Raw genomic sequence first — 14983 nt, forward strand, 5'->3', positions numbered from 1 at the left:
TTGGTTCTAATTTTCTAACATTTTAAAAAGGGACAATATATATCTTTATGCATTATTTTTGTGATCGTTTTTTACTATTTCTATAGAATCCACAGATATGGAATTATAGGATCAAAATGTATAAACATTTTTTTTTAAGATTTTATTTATTTACTTGAGAGAGAGACAGTGAGAGAGCATGAATGAGGAGAAGGTCAGAGAGAGAAGCAGACTCCCCATGGAGCTGGGAGTCCGATGCGGGACTCGATCCCGGGACTCCAGGATCATGACCTGAGCCGAAGGCAGTCGTCCAACCAACTGAGCCACCCAGGCGTCCCAAAATGTATAAACAGCGTTGGTGGTATAGTGGTGAGCATAGCTGCCTTCCAAAATGTATAAACATTTTTAAAGCTGGGAAATATTCTTATAAAATTGTTTTCCAGTAAAGTTATATCATTTTATGCTCCCATTGATAGTATATAAAATGTCCCATTTCTTTGCGTTCCTATCAGTATTAAACATTAGAATTTAAGAAAATATTTTCTACTAGATATATTAGGTATTATTTTAAATTTTTACTTTCCCATTACTAGGTAGTTCAAACGCTTAAAAATATAACAAACAGCAAGAGAGCTAATTACCATTTTTTGAGGTAATTTTCCCATTGAGTTATTGGAGTTTTCATATCAACTTAAGGATATTCTTTTTTTTTTTTTTTTTAAGATTTTATTTATTTATTTGTCAGAGAGAGAGCGAGAGCGAGCACAGGCAGACAGAGTGGAAGGCAGAGTCAGAGGGAGAGGGAGAAGCAGGCTCCCTGCGGAGCAAGGAGCCTGATGTGGGACTCGATTCCAGGACTCTGGGATCATGACCTGAGCCGAAGGCAGCTGCTTAACCAACTGAGCCACCCAGGCGTCCCTCAACTTAAGGATATTCTTGCATTGAGGATAAAATTAACTGCCAGATTTGTTCTGCACAGTACTGTAGGGTCTTTTTTTCCTTTCAAATTTTGTTCAGAATATTTTTAGTTCTCAGGATTTAAAATTTTTATGTAATCTAGTCTAATGTTCATTTCATCTATGATTTTTCCACTTTTCTTCCCTCATCTTGAGGTCACATAAATGCCTAAATTTTCTCCTAGCTTTAAAATTTCTTAATGTATCTGAAATTTGTTTTAGCACATAATGGAAGGGTTCTACATCGAGTATTTTTTCAAATTACTAGTTTTCTCAAACCTATTTATCGAGAATCCGCCCCTTTTTCATTTATTTTAGATGACTCTCTTCATCACATCTCAAAGTCTACACTATGTCAATATTATCTTTTTCTGGATTATCGATTCCATTCTACTTTCTCTATTATTCAATATCTGTTGCCATTCTATCATGATACTTTTAAATTATTATAGTCTTGTACTATGTTTCAATTCAAAACAGTGCAATTTGCTATATTTTTCCTCCATTTTCGCAATTTTCTTAACTCTTCTCATCTGCCGTGTATTCAGATAAACGTTAAAATAATTCCATTTTAGCCTCCAAGGGTAGGTGTTAGTAGCTTCACTATACAGATGAGGAACTGAGTCTCAAAAAGGATAAGCAGCTCAAAATCATATGAGTGGAAGAGGCATAAAATAAAATCATTTCTTTTAATCTCTTTCAGCTCTGCCATGCTATAGTTTTTCAGCAAAGGAAACGTGAAAATCATTAGCCTTCCTTCTTTCCTGTGTGCCTCCTCTAGTGGCCAAAACAGATACTGCAGTTTATCAAGCCAATGTTCTACAGTAATTATAAAACATTCCTGTGCCTTTAGCTTAATTTTTAAAATTCACTTTAAAATTAATTTACACAAAGTTCATGATATTATTTGTCTCCAATTTGGGGATCATGTAGTGCCAGGATTTTCTTAACGAAGAGCAGCCTTGGAAGACGTTGATTAAAAACTCAAGTAAATATAAAGTAGAAGTTTGTAAATTCCATGGGTTTTAAAGGAATAAAGATGGTAGATAGAAAGACCCTCCAGATGTTTCTTTGTTTCTTTTTTCCTCCCTTGACGTCATGTAAGTACTTTTATGAATAACTATTTTTCAATTACCCCTCTAAGCCATTTCTTGTTTTCTTCCCTTCTTGTTGTTCTAGTTCCTCTGTGTTAATCAGTGGCACAAAGGTCCCTGGACAGGGGTGCAGTGGGGAGGGGAAGCCAGCCTGTGTTCAGGTAGTCACTCTGGGGCCCTGGCTAGGTCCACACCAGCCCAGAGGAAGGTCCACCTGTTTGTAATTCCCACAGAGCTCTGGGGTGTGCTAACCTGGGGCTGCTTCACGGCCCCACAGCCATCTGGTTGAAACCTGTCTCACCTTCTTCCCTGTTCATTCTCTGTTTTTTTGATGGCAGTGGTGGTGTTTGGGATTTTTTTTTTCTTTTTGCCTTTTTCTTTTCTCCTTCTTCCTTCCCAATCCCAACATCCTTCAATTTCTTCTTTCTTATCTCTTCTTCACCTGTAAGAAACATAGTAAAATTTAGTGCTTAATTACTAATAAGTAAAGATAATGTGTAAATCAGAAATTTTAAATAAACTTTAAAGATTAAGCCAAACATATGTTTATACATCATGAAAACCCCAACAAGCAAATAGCACAATAATAAAAAGGAAAAAAAATTCTGGAAAGCACTTGACAAAATGCTTTATCTGAAATGCTAAAGAAAATGCTGAAATCCTTAAAGACAGGGTTGTCTATTTTACCTCTCACCTGCGGGTGTTTAATAGTCTCTTTTAGTAAGCCCATTTATGCTAAATAAGTTAGTATCACAATTTGGAAAAAAAAAAAACATAAACAGCCGAAAGATTAGGCCCATTATTCAACAGAAATTAAGGACTGACAATATTGATTCTCTCCTGGATTTGGTTCAGAAAGAGGGGGTAATAATACTTGCCTAATTAGCCAGCATGTTGGGTAGATTAAAGTACTTTGTAAACATTAATTAAAGATGCAGGGAGTTAGATCAGGCCAGTGTGTTATTAGTGAAAAAGGTCTCTCCTTTAATCAGGTATGCCTTCCTGGGGAGGACAAAGAAATGAGCTAAGGACTAAGGTATTGGGGCTCAGCCCTGAGCGCCGCCCGTGACTCAGCCCTGCGGTGCCTCCATCCACTTCCTTCCTCAGTTTTCTGTAAAATGGGGATACGCCACACGTAGCCTTTTGGAATGTAGGTTTTGTAATGTCTGCCAGCGGAGTCCCCAACAAACCCTACAATTAATAAAGCCCGTAACTCTTGCTTTCTCCCTCCCTCCGGACCTGTGCCGCCCGGTGGAAACACTGGTCCCATTAGCTCTCAACAACTTGATGAAAGCCTTCCACAACCGGCTGTTAACCTCAGTCGGTATTTCCACCGCGATGGAGAAAAGAAGAAAACAGCACCCAGCAGTGGGGTCAGGAGCTCCGGGAGAAGGTTCGTCGCCTCTCTGAACCACGGGTTTCCCTCAGTGAGAAACGGCGCGCAGAATCAGAGGCTAGTTCTACGGGTTACGTGAAATAATGGGTATGTTCCATGTCTTTTCCGAGGGTAATAAAAATCCTATGTTTGGGAGTTATTATCACTAAAAATAAAAAGCTGACCATGCGGCGGTGAGGGGGAACAAGCCCCGTCTCCCTCAGAGTTCCAGACGCAAACCCCTGTTGCTCTTCTCGGCGGCTGTTAACTCGGGGAGGGTGCAATGGAGTCCCCAACTCAGACCTCGCGCGGAGACCGAGGACACCCCCCTCCAGAGGCGGCCTCCGGACAGCAGTGGCGTGGGTGGGGGGCTGTCCCTTTAAATGCCCAGGGCGCGCGCTGTGCGTTTTGGGGGGCTGAGCCCTGGCGGGTAGCGCGCGGCAGGACTGTGCAGCGCGCAGAAGCGGACGCGCTGCGTGTGGGGGAGGGGTGCGGGCGCGGGCTGGAGGTGCGGACGCCGGCGCGGTTGCGAGCGCGAGGCGGGGAGCGCGCGGCGGCGGTGCGAGCGCCGGGTAGGCTGGGAGCGCGCGGCGAGGAGTAAGCGGCAGCCGTGGGAGCGCGCGGCGGGGAGCGCGCGGCGGAGCGGCCTGGGACTGTACGCCAGGCGCGCGCGCGCGGGCTGACTGGAGAGCAGGCGGCGTGAGGGCTCTGGGTCGGCGTCCCGGTGGGCACCTGCGGTCCCGGGCGCGGGGGCTCCTTCCAGGTGAGTATGGACTTTGGGATCGCGGACTGGATCAGGGAGGCGGGCGGGCACGTCCGTGAGCGGGGCGGTGTTTAGAGCCTGTAGAGGGAGGCTTGGGCTCGGGTGGGTTTCGGGATAGGCAAGGGTGACCCCCTTTTCTTGTGGCCCGGCTGTGTGCACGTCCCACGCTTCCATGCCGGCGCCCAGGTTGTGTGGATCTCTTCTCGCTCGCCAGTGTCCTCCACATCGCTCGCCCAGCCTCTTGAAAGTTAGGAAAGACGCGCAATCCGAGGGACCGTGGTCAACCTGGGGGCCTCACCTACGGGAAACCCAGTGCTTCCTTTGGGATTTCAGGGGTACGCCTCCGCTCCGGGTCGGGGAGGTAGGGAGAACGCGGCGATTTTCGGCTCCGAGGTTATCCTATTGGGGGCTGCGAGGTGGTCCGAGGCACGTGTTTAACTTGGGGGCTCAGAGCGGTTACGGTTGATCCCCACGGCTCTTCCCGGAGTCCTTCTAGACTCGTCGCCACTGCGGTGGCCCTCGAACTCCCGGGAGCTCTGCCTCACACTACGGAGAGGAGGGTGGGAGACGTTCATATTGACAGGAGGTAGCCAAAGCCACCTGTTAAACTTGGTGCAAAGTGACCACGAGATTTTCTCCCCCACCTCCGCTCCCCAACCCCCAATCACCGGCAGGTAGCTGAATCAAGTGGGCATGTGTAGGATCAGCAGTGAATCGAGGCCGGGAGGGATTAAAAAAGAGAAGAAAATGTGACCGATGTGATGCAGTTTAACGAAAGGCAATACAATAAACTCCAGTATTTCTCTGAGGCTTTGAAAGTTTCCCAGTATTGTTTTACGGAGTCTAAATTTAAGCATCTAGCTTTTTTTTTTTTTTTTTTAAACCGCAGGAACTAACCTCAGAAAATTCTTAACTCTTTGCGGGGCAGGATAGTGGTACAGAGCAGAAAACTTAAACAGTGAGTAAAAGAAAGTCGTTTTTTGTGCCTCGCCCACTCCCGGCCACCCTCCCCAAAGAAAGTAAAACGAACGTTCAGGTCTGTTGCAGGGAGATTGTAGGAAGAAAGTTCCTTCTGGCTCCAATTTTAATGGAAAACTTTTTTTTTAGATCTGCATTTCTGAAAGACACAGAAACATCAAGCCAGGTATAAGTGTAGACTTGAGAAAGATGCTCACCGGAGAAATGTTTATTAAAGATAATTTTCTACTTTATTTTTTTTTTTAAAGCACTGAATACCTAGGGCTCTAGCATACACTAAAAAGTTAGTCCTCAAAGTTCCATGCCTGAATGTTACAGATTGTTTTTCTAGGTGGAGGAGGTATTTCGTTCATGAGGCCAATGTGGAAATACAAACAAATGCCCTGTTTACTTGGGATTGGGTGGGAAGGACGGAAGTTGTCTAAAATCTCTCTTGCCAAACTTGACAGTGTATGTATGGAATCTTGTGTGTTTTCTTGCCCAGACCAATAAGAGCCATTTTTAACTGACTGGATAGGTTCCTTGGTAACAGCATTTCAAGTGAGCTTTTCTTTGAAAATTTTGGACATTGATAATCTAGAAGCAACACATTTTCTCCATTACTAAAAATCAGGAAGCCAAAAATTAGAGTAACATAGGCTAGTAATAATTTAAAGATTAGAAAGATGAGAGATGCTTTTAAGAAGATTTGATTGTGTCAGGTAGGATGACGTCCTTAAGTGGTACAGACTGAGTGCTCTTTAACTTGTGCAGCAATATTTGGGGATTGACCACCTACACCACGCTGAGTACTGAGTTCATCTTTGGGCACACAAGCATATCTAGATATCAGCCATATGGCCCAAACTGACTGAAATCAGATCAAGTAAGCCTTCATCAGGAGCTGAAGATAACACCTGGCCGCCGTTCCAAAGTTCTCAGACACCTAAGGAGTCTAGAGTTGGCACTCTGTGTTGATTTTAAAGATCATCTCAAGTAACTAAATGCATCGAGTAGAAGCCTAGAGGGAGAGAGGTGAAAGGTTTTGGTAGAGCTGAGCTAAGAGCAAGGGAGCCTCTGGAACAAAAGTTCAGGTGCATCTTATCTACGTGTTTGTGGGACAGCCGCCAGGGCACAGAGGCCGTTCAGGGGTAGGTGCTAGGGAATCCTAGGAGCATCCCAGAACTTGAGCTCTCTGCTTTGCTGAAGGGCAGCATTGCATTTCAGTTTCCACTGGTGGTAATGCTGGTGGCTTCTGAGCTGATGGCGTGCTTTAAGGAATGATGCATCTTGCCACCCTTTGATACATTGTAGCACATCTGTCCCTCTTGAATTTTGAATGGTCTGCTGACCATTGCAGAGAAAACTCTGTCCACACTGACACAGGAGGGTCAGCGTGGAATCCCTGGTAGTACTCTGTCTGCGGAGAGCCACAGTGATGCCCTTGTCCCCCTTCTAGACTCACAGCATTCATATTGAAACCTATTTTAAGAAAGTAAGTGCTGGTTTTATAATCCATGCGGTCAGGATTGGTGGCAAAGAAACTTGTAGGGCAGAACAGTCTACTTTGTTGGAGAGAGACGGGATAGTGCTTTATGAATGCAGAGCTTCAGACTGGATCTTTGCAAAGATCCTAGCACTCCAAAGACTTGAATCTCTTCATTTTTGTTTTTAAAATGGAGTTAAATATATATAACATCAAATTTATCATTTTAAAGTATACAAATCAGTAGCATTAAGTACATTCACATTCTACATGTTTGAGAATGTTTTCTCTAATTTTTTTTCTGTAGAGGTCTGCAGATATCCATTAAATGAACCTTATTAATTGAATTATTCCTAAGTTTGTGTCTGCTCAAGATGTTAATAATTGAGAGAGGTACAGATTGTCCCCCCACTTGACGATTTTTAAACTTCATAAAGTGTATAGATTCAGTAGAAACAGTACTTAGGATTTTGAAGTTGGATCTTGTCCTGGGCCAGCAATGTGTGGTCAGTCCTCTCTCGGACGCTGGGCAGTGAGCTGCAGCTCCCAGGCAGCCAGCGATCATGAGGGCGGGTGGGCCATCCCGACAACCATTCTGTACCCATCACCACTCTAGTCTTCAGGTCCAGCGTTCGGTACATTACACGGGATGATCCACAGTTTATTATCAAATAGGTTTTGTGTTAGAGGATTTTTCCCAACTGTAGGCTAATGTGAGTGTTCTGAATACATTAAAAGTTGGCTAGGCTAAGCTTTGATGTTCAGTAGGTTATGTGTATGAAATGCATTTTCAACCTAACATAGATTTATCGGGATATCACCCTCTCATAAGTCAAGGAAGATCTGTATATTGAAAGATAACACTGCAATGGGGGATTTGTCACTCTCTCTTTGTATTTTGAGCTAGAAAGTATTCTCAGACTTTGTGCATACATCTTTATATGTGAATACCTAAAAATGTGCATCTGTAAGTATATATTGGTAGATGTACAGTGTCTAATAAGAATTGAGCTTTTATTATTACTTGATTACTCTCATCATTAATGAGGATTTTTGCCTTAAAATCTATTGTGCTTTATGTAATACAGCCAGAAGAGATCCTCTCATTGTTGCTGTTGTGAATACTGGCTTGATCTTACCTTTTCTCATTTTTATTTTCTTCTACATGTCTTTCCTGAATTATAATAGACATTCAATAAACTGCACATATTTAAAGCATTAAAAAAGAAAAAAAGGTACATTCACCATGTTGTGCAACCATCACCACTATCTAGTTCCAGAACTTTTTCATCACCCTGAAGGGAAACCCCATTCCCATTAAAGAGTCACTCGAGTCACTCCCCTTTTCCTCCCACTCCAGCCTCTGGCAACCACTAATCTGCTTTCTTTCTCTATGGATTTCCCTGTTCTGGCTTTTTCATGTCGATGGAATCATACAGCATGCGGTTCTTTGCAGCTGGCTTCTTCCACTTAGCAATGTTTTCAAGATTCATCCATGTGAGAGCAACCAATGTGAAAGTGTACATCAGTACTTAATCCCTTTTTTATTATTTATTTATTTTAAAAGATTTTATTTATTTATTTGAGAGAGAAAGAGAAAATGAGGGAGCCCACAAACAGCGAGGAGGGGCAGACAGAGGGAGAAGCAGACTCCCTGCTGAGCAAGGAGCCCAACCCAGGGCTGATCCCAGGACCCCCAGATCACGGCCTGAGCCGAAGGCAGATGCTTAACTGACTGAGTCACCCAGGTGCCGCACTTCATCCCTTTTTGAAAGGCTGAATATTTCCTCGGATAGACCACAATTTGCTTATCCATTTATCAGTTCATATACGTTTGGGTCATTTCCACCTTTTGGCTGCTCTGAGTAGTGCTGCTATGAACACCCATGTACAAGTTTTTGTTTGAAAACTTGTTTTAAATGTTTTGGGGTCTGTTCCTAAGAGTGGAATTCCTGAGTAATACGGTAATGTGGTGTGTAACCTATCAAGGAATCACCAGACTGTTTTCTTCAGCAGCTGCACCATTTTACACATTCTCACCAGCAACGTATGAAGGCTCCAGTTCCTCCACATCCTGTCAACACTTGTGTGTGTGTGTGTGTGTGTGTGTGTGTGTGTGTGTGTTAAATTGCCATCCTAGTGGACATGAAGTGGTATCTCACTGTGGTTTTAATTTGCAGTTCCCTAATGACTAATAGTGTTGAACATCTTTTCATGTGCTTGCTAGCCACTTAGAGGTCTTCTTTGGAGAAATAATAATTCAAGGACACAGTTCTCTTTTGTATTTGCTTTTGTATTGCCAAAATCTTGCATGTGAGCAAGTGTAGTTATTTTTATAGGGCTTGGTTTGTCTATTATGTTCCTTCTCAAACCTTCGTTCTGTTGTTTAGGGGGTTTTCCCCCTGCTTTCTTTTTCAGACGTCAGCTACTCCTCCTAGGAGACTAATTGTCTGACTAGTGCTTTGAAATATTTCATATTCTGCCTATTTTAGGTATTGATTGTTCCAAAGGCCTGCGTTGTTCCTTTGTTCATTCAGCAGTATTTGAAGATTGGCCACCAGCATTGTCCTGTGCACTGAGCTAGTCACTGGGTATACAAACATACCAGTCTTCATGGGCTTCTCTTTTTGATGTCTGTAGATATCTTTTTTTTTTTTTTTTTTTTTTTTTTTAAAGATATTAGTAGAGCTTGGCATAGGGAAAAAGAAGAGCACTCAGCTGGAGGTGAGGGAGTCTGCCTCATGTGTTGCAGGGTTCACCAACTTGCATTTCTGGAACTTAGTTTCCTGGTCTGTGAAATTTGGGGTAGGAAATTTGGGGTATGACTTCTCAGACCCCTCTGACCTTGAAACTGATTATTGTAAGTTAAGGATTCAAGACAGTTTTCTTTTGCACACCTAATTCTGTGAAGGTACGGAAAATAGTTTATGTTGCACAGTACACTTAAAGGAACTATCTTGTGTGGGGGAAAGAAAGAAAGAAGAAGCAGCTTGTGCTCCTTTCCACTAGATGACAAAGGTGGGTTTGGTTGACTGCTTCCTTCCAAGATGGGGCAGTTGGTATTTTCTGTAAAGATTCAGAGGGTTTGAAGAGCTTCCGTGAGCATTTAAGTTCCTACCATGGTAGGCACAACTAGGAATGTAGACATGGATAAGGGGTGGAACTTGCTTTTGAGAAATTCATGATCTAATAAAGGAGATAGGATAAATGTCATCGGAGTCCATAGCAGCGACATTCTGCTCTCTTTTGGGAACAGAGGACATAGATATTCTTTCCTTCAGGGCATCAGAACATCTCTTGGAGAATGTGATGTTGAAGCTGGGCCAAAAACGGGAGAATACTGGAAAATCAGAGTGGTAGAATGGTGGCTTGGATTAGAAGGCGGAGGAGGCTAGTCTTGTATCTGGGGGGAATTAACCATGGAAGACGGCAGGTCTTATCTTCTGGCTTCACTGTAGAATAGACTTTTGTATACACAGGGAGTAACTTGACGTTGAATGGGATATTCATTGTTGAGGAGGGAGGATAGAAATATGAGATAAGATGGTACAAACAGGGGAGTTGGCACTGAAAATGTCAAATCTTGATTAGATGTTTCAGTGCAAGAAGTGGTTTTTTTTTTATTTTTTTATTTTTTTATTTTTATTTTTTAAAGATTTTACCTGTTTATTTGACAGACAGAGATCACAAGTAGACAGAGAGGCAGGCAGAGAGAGGGAAGCAGGCTCCTCACTGAGCAGAGAGCCCGATGCAGAACTCCATCCCAAGACCTTGAGATCATGACTTGAGCCGAAGGCAGTGGCTCAACCCACTGAGCCACCCAGGTGCCCACAAGAAGTGTTTTAAAAAAAGCATTATTCTTTTTTTTTTTTTTTTAAGATTTTTTATTTATTTATTTGACAGAGAGAGATGACAAGCAGGCAGAGAGGCAGGCAGAGAGAGGGGAGGAAGCAGGCTCCCTGCTGAGCAGAGAGCCCGATGCGGGGCTCAATCCCAGGACCCCGGGATCATGACCTGAGCCGAAGGCAGCGGCTTAACTCACTGAGCCACCCAGGTGCCCACAAGAAGTGTTTTAAAAAAAGCATTATTCTTAAGTGGAGAACTAGGGATCTAGACCCCGCTCCTTCTGACTTGCCAAACTGACTTAAGGGCTTTGGGCCTCAGTTCCTCACCTGTTAAATTGCCCTCCATACACACTAGATAAACCAACAACTTTGGTGACTGAGGTCCTGCTAATACTGCAGGCAACGTCACTTCATGAATCAGCTATCTTACAGTGTATCTGAGGTGAATATGTTGTGTAGTGAGCACTTTTTCTCTGCGGACTCCTATTGTGATTTTATTGATCTTTTTTTACCTTATTTTTTCAGGAGGGTAGGAGAGGGGCAGAGGGTAAGAGAGAGAATCTCCAGCAGACTCCATGCCTGACTCAGGGCTCAATCTCAGGACCCTAAAATCACAACCTGACCCAAAATCAAGAGTTGGAAGCTTAGCAGACTGAGCCACCCAGACACTCCTCCTACTGTGATTTTAGAGGTGTCTTCTGAGGAAAAACATATCTGTATCAACATGTAGTAAATCATACTTAAACCACAATTTCATTTTAAACACATTTCATGTATATATATTTAATATATATTTAAGGAATATATATATATTCCTTAAAATGAAATATATATATATATATATAATTTGCTATGACTAATTATCAATTCTATTCTAAGAACATTAAATTAACCATATATAATTACCAGTATTCTGCTATTTTCAGCCTATGCATATGGCAACTTCATATGATTCAATCTAACCTTAGAGGCCCGGTTGTTAGACTCTCCCCTTTTCAACCATTGTAAGAATGTAGTCAGTGAACTGGAAAATTCACAGAAAAACACAGTGCATTTAAATATTGTGTTTCTTAGCTAATTCCCAGTTTTTCAGGATGAATGTTCTTACTGACGGTATTCCCAGAAGGTGTCTAAGAAGAGTCTGGGGAGAAGAAGGGAGCCTCTGTATATACACCCACAGCAGCAGGGCTAGAAAAGAAGTCTTGGAAGGTAGGGTTAAAGGTCCAGTGCAGTGGGTTGACCCAGTGGGATGTCTTGAGTGAGCTTTGCTTCCCCTTGGCTTGGAATTAAATCTGTTCAACTTGAGATAAGATATGTGAATCAGATCTCTACTTCCAATCTAACCAGGTGTTAAAATACTAATACTAGATGAACATACTCTACCTCAGCTTTATTTTCATTGTGAGGATGAAAGAAACACTCAGCTGGGGATGCCTGGGTGACTCAGTCATTAACCTTCAGCTCAGGTCATGATCGCAAAGTCCTGGGATCAGCCCTGCAGTGGGCTCCCTGTTCTGCGGGAAGCCTGCTTCTCCTTCTCCCATTCCCCCTGCTTGTGTTCCCTCTCTCACTCTATCTCTATCAAATAAATACATAAAATCTTTAAAAAAAAGAAAAAGAAAAAAGAAATACTCAGCTAAGAACTTTGAGCTTCTCAGAAAGAAACAGTATTATACAATAATAAGGCATGATTATTACTTCTAAGTAAAAAGTATGAATTTTATCTCGCCACTGTAGCATGTAGGGGGTACTCTGTTAATATTTGCTGAATACATGCAGAGAACGCACCCAAACTTGTTTAACAAAAGTAAAAGTTAAATGGGGATTTTCTTCTAAAAAATTTCCATAAGAATCCAGAAATCCAGAAATAGGCAGTAGGCATACAGAATGTCAATTTTCTTCGTTTTGATGAGCTAAGAATTAAATTAGAAGTGTCCGTCTTTGAATACATTTGTATATAAATAAAATTTGTATTTCATCAGGTAGAACTGGATTTTCTCTTGTAGGTGTTTTTTTTGTTTTTGTCATTCCTTCTTGTTATAAGGAACTTATCTGAAATCTAGTCAAGGTTGTTTTCAGGTGAGGCTTCACTTTAGGAAAATCTAATTTCCATGGCTTCTGTTCAGTGATAGGAAACAGGTAACAGGAGGTTTCTTCCCTTAGGCCTGTTAACCTAGCCTAGCTAGGTGAGGCCTCAACCCTGAACTTGTTTGCTTAAGTGTAGGCACATCAGTTACTCTCAGGTGCTGCCAGGCCCTCAGTAAATTACCATCTCCTATAAACAGCTGAAACTGTTCACAGTTGAGACAGTCTGAAATAAATCTTGCTTTTCAACATTGTTCAGAAAGAGCTTTTTGAAAGAAAGAAAAAAGTCTAAATGAAAGCATGACAGTTGTTCTGGAAAAGTAAAATTACTAGCCTTTAAAATGTGTAATTGTATTTAATACCCGTGAGTGCCAGTTAGAGTTTAAGGTCCTAAATTCTTACAGCAGACGTTTCAGTAGTAAGGGGAAAAAACCCAACTCAGAGAAAAAGCCAAAAAAATCACATGTAAGGGATGCCAAAACCGTTGGCCACATTAACATTTTAAAATTTCAGGGGTTCCTTGGGGGGCCCAGTCAGTTAAGCATCTGCCCTCAGCCCAGGTCCTGATCCTCAGGGTCCTGGGATAGAGCTCCCTGCTCTGCAGGGAGTCTGCTTCTCCTCTCCCCTGCTCATGCTTTCTCTCTCTCTCTCTCTCTCATTCTCTGTCAAATAAACAAATATTTTAAAAAAAAAATTTTAATTCCAGAACAAAACTAAATATCTAACGCCTAGCACCAACCAGCTTCCATCTGTAGAGGACTTTCCTCTGATCTTCAGTGCTGGGGACTAGTCATAGTTTGCCAGTTGACTCGGTGAATATTTTTTTGAAGCTTTCTTATCTTCCCAAGGTTTTTGTTTTCTTGACATTGAGAAAGAGCCCATGCTGAAGAATAGTAACTACATATTTCTTTTATTTCAGCTGTTTATTTGTTAGAGTCTTATTTTTTAAGTTGATCTTGGGTATAGATTAATGCCTATAGTTGTACACATACCTGCATTTATACTGACACGTATTACATGTTAATATTGGGGAGCGGTACTGGTTTGTTACGCCTGGTGTATTTATTAGTGCTGACTTTTTAACACTTGTGAATCTAAGTGAAACATCTCCTCTATGGCTGTAATTTAAAGTCACTTCCCCTGTGTTCTCCATTTGTCTTTGATTGAAATAGATAGGTAATGAGAGTAATTTCATCTAAATCTGACTGCTTCGGTCTTTCAGTCTGAGAGAGGGATAAAGGATGGTCCTCCCAGTGAAGTTACCATGTTTGAAAGGACTCCTGAGTGTGGAAGCCTTTTGCTTAGATCAAAGGTCTGTTTTAAGGATAGGACTTAAAAATAATAATAAGATGGTTTCAAAATATGAATGTTGTGAAATACTGAATAGCAAGTCTCCATTTGGTGACACATGTTTTCTGAAGTCCTGTGGCTATATTGAAAAAAACAAAGAGAGCTCTTTGCCCACAAGAAATTGGTTAAATCCCTAATTAATTTGAATAATAGGAAAGAGAATATAAGCATTCAGTTTTCTTCTCACATATGGATTGGGGTAATATAAAACAATAGAAGGGGCACCCGGCTGCCTCTGTTAGGGGAATGTGTGACTCTTGATCTTGGAGTTGTGAGTTTAAGCCCCACGTTGGGGGTAGAAGTGACTTAAAAATAAAATCTTTTTTTTTTTTAAAGATTTTATTTATTTATTTGACAGACAGAGATCATAAGTAGACGGAGAGGCAGGCAGAGAAAGAGGAGGAAACAGGCTCCCTGCTGAGCAGAGAGCCGGATGCAGGGCTTGATCCCAGGACCCTGAGATCATGACCTGAGCCGAAGGCAGAGGCTTTAACCCACTGAGCCACCCAGGCGCCCCTTAAAAATAAAATTCTTAAAAAAGAACAAGAGTTGGTATCATTCATAACTCCATCTTCTAGTTAATTTCTTATTATAAATAACTCATTTTTAACACACACTCTTTACATAAAAATAGGAATCAAGACAGAACCAGACAGAAACGATAAAAGTAGGACTCCTGTCTTTTTTGTTCAAGTAAATCAGTACAAAGTGCCTATCACATTCGTTGGTGTTCACATGAATGAATGTTGTCAGGAGCTACTAGCATTAAGGCCAACAATGGCTATTTTATATTTACTGCGAGTTTCATCTAGGAGTGTGTACATTCCAATAAAAATGGCTGTTCTCTTTAGTCTCACCCACTGCTTAACCGTATGAAAAAGCCCATTCATGATAATGAGCAGTGGTGACTTAGAAACCATTCCCACTGTGAAACTGCTTCGTTTTTAGTGTTCTTGAAGGTCAAAAATAAACAACCCCCCACACACATACACACATGAAATCAAAATACCAACAGCCCATACCTTTGAAAGCAGCTTGGCTGTTAAATCATCATACTGAGATTTCTCAGGCTATAGCTTTAAAGGTCATTCCT

The 14983-nt window shown here is 41.8% G+C and overlaps 1 protein-coding gene and 1 long non-coding RNA gene across 2 annotated transcripts in view; one reads left to right on the forward strand and one right to left on the reverse strand.

Moving 5' to 3' along the window:
• Positions 1–2341: 2341 nt before the first annotated feature.
• Positions 2342–3784, reverse strand: LOC309869519. Its single transcript, XR_014314225.1, has 2 exons — positions 3590–3784; positions 2342–2471 (listed from the first exon to the last, which is right to left on the reverse strand). It is a non-coding gene; the product is annotated as an uncharacterized lncRNA (long non-coding RNA).
• A 90-nt stretch (positions 3785–3874) lies between these two features.
• The window catches only part of PROSER2 (proline and serine rich 2), a 44774-nt gene continuing 33665 nt past the window's right edge, over positions 3875–14983 (forward strand). The window contains exon 1 of the mRNA XM_082740833.1: positions 3875–4167. The gene's annotated coding sequence lies outside the window, so the exon portion shown is untranslated. The remainder of the gene's footprint in view (positions 4168–14983) is intronic.

Source organism: Mustela nivalis (assembly GCF_964662115.1).
Source record: "Mustela nivalis genome assembly, chromosome: 7".
Taxonomy (NCBI): domain Eukaryota; kingdom Metazoa; phylum Chordata; class Mammalia; order Carnivora; family Mustelidae; genus Mustela; species Mustela nivalis.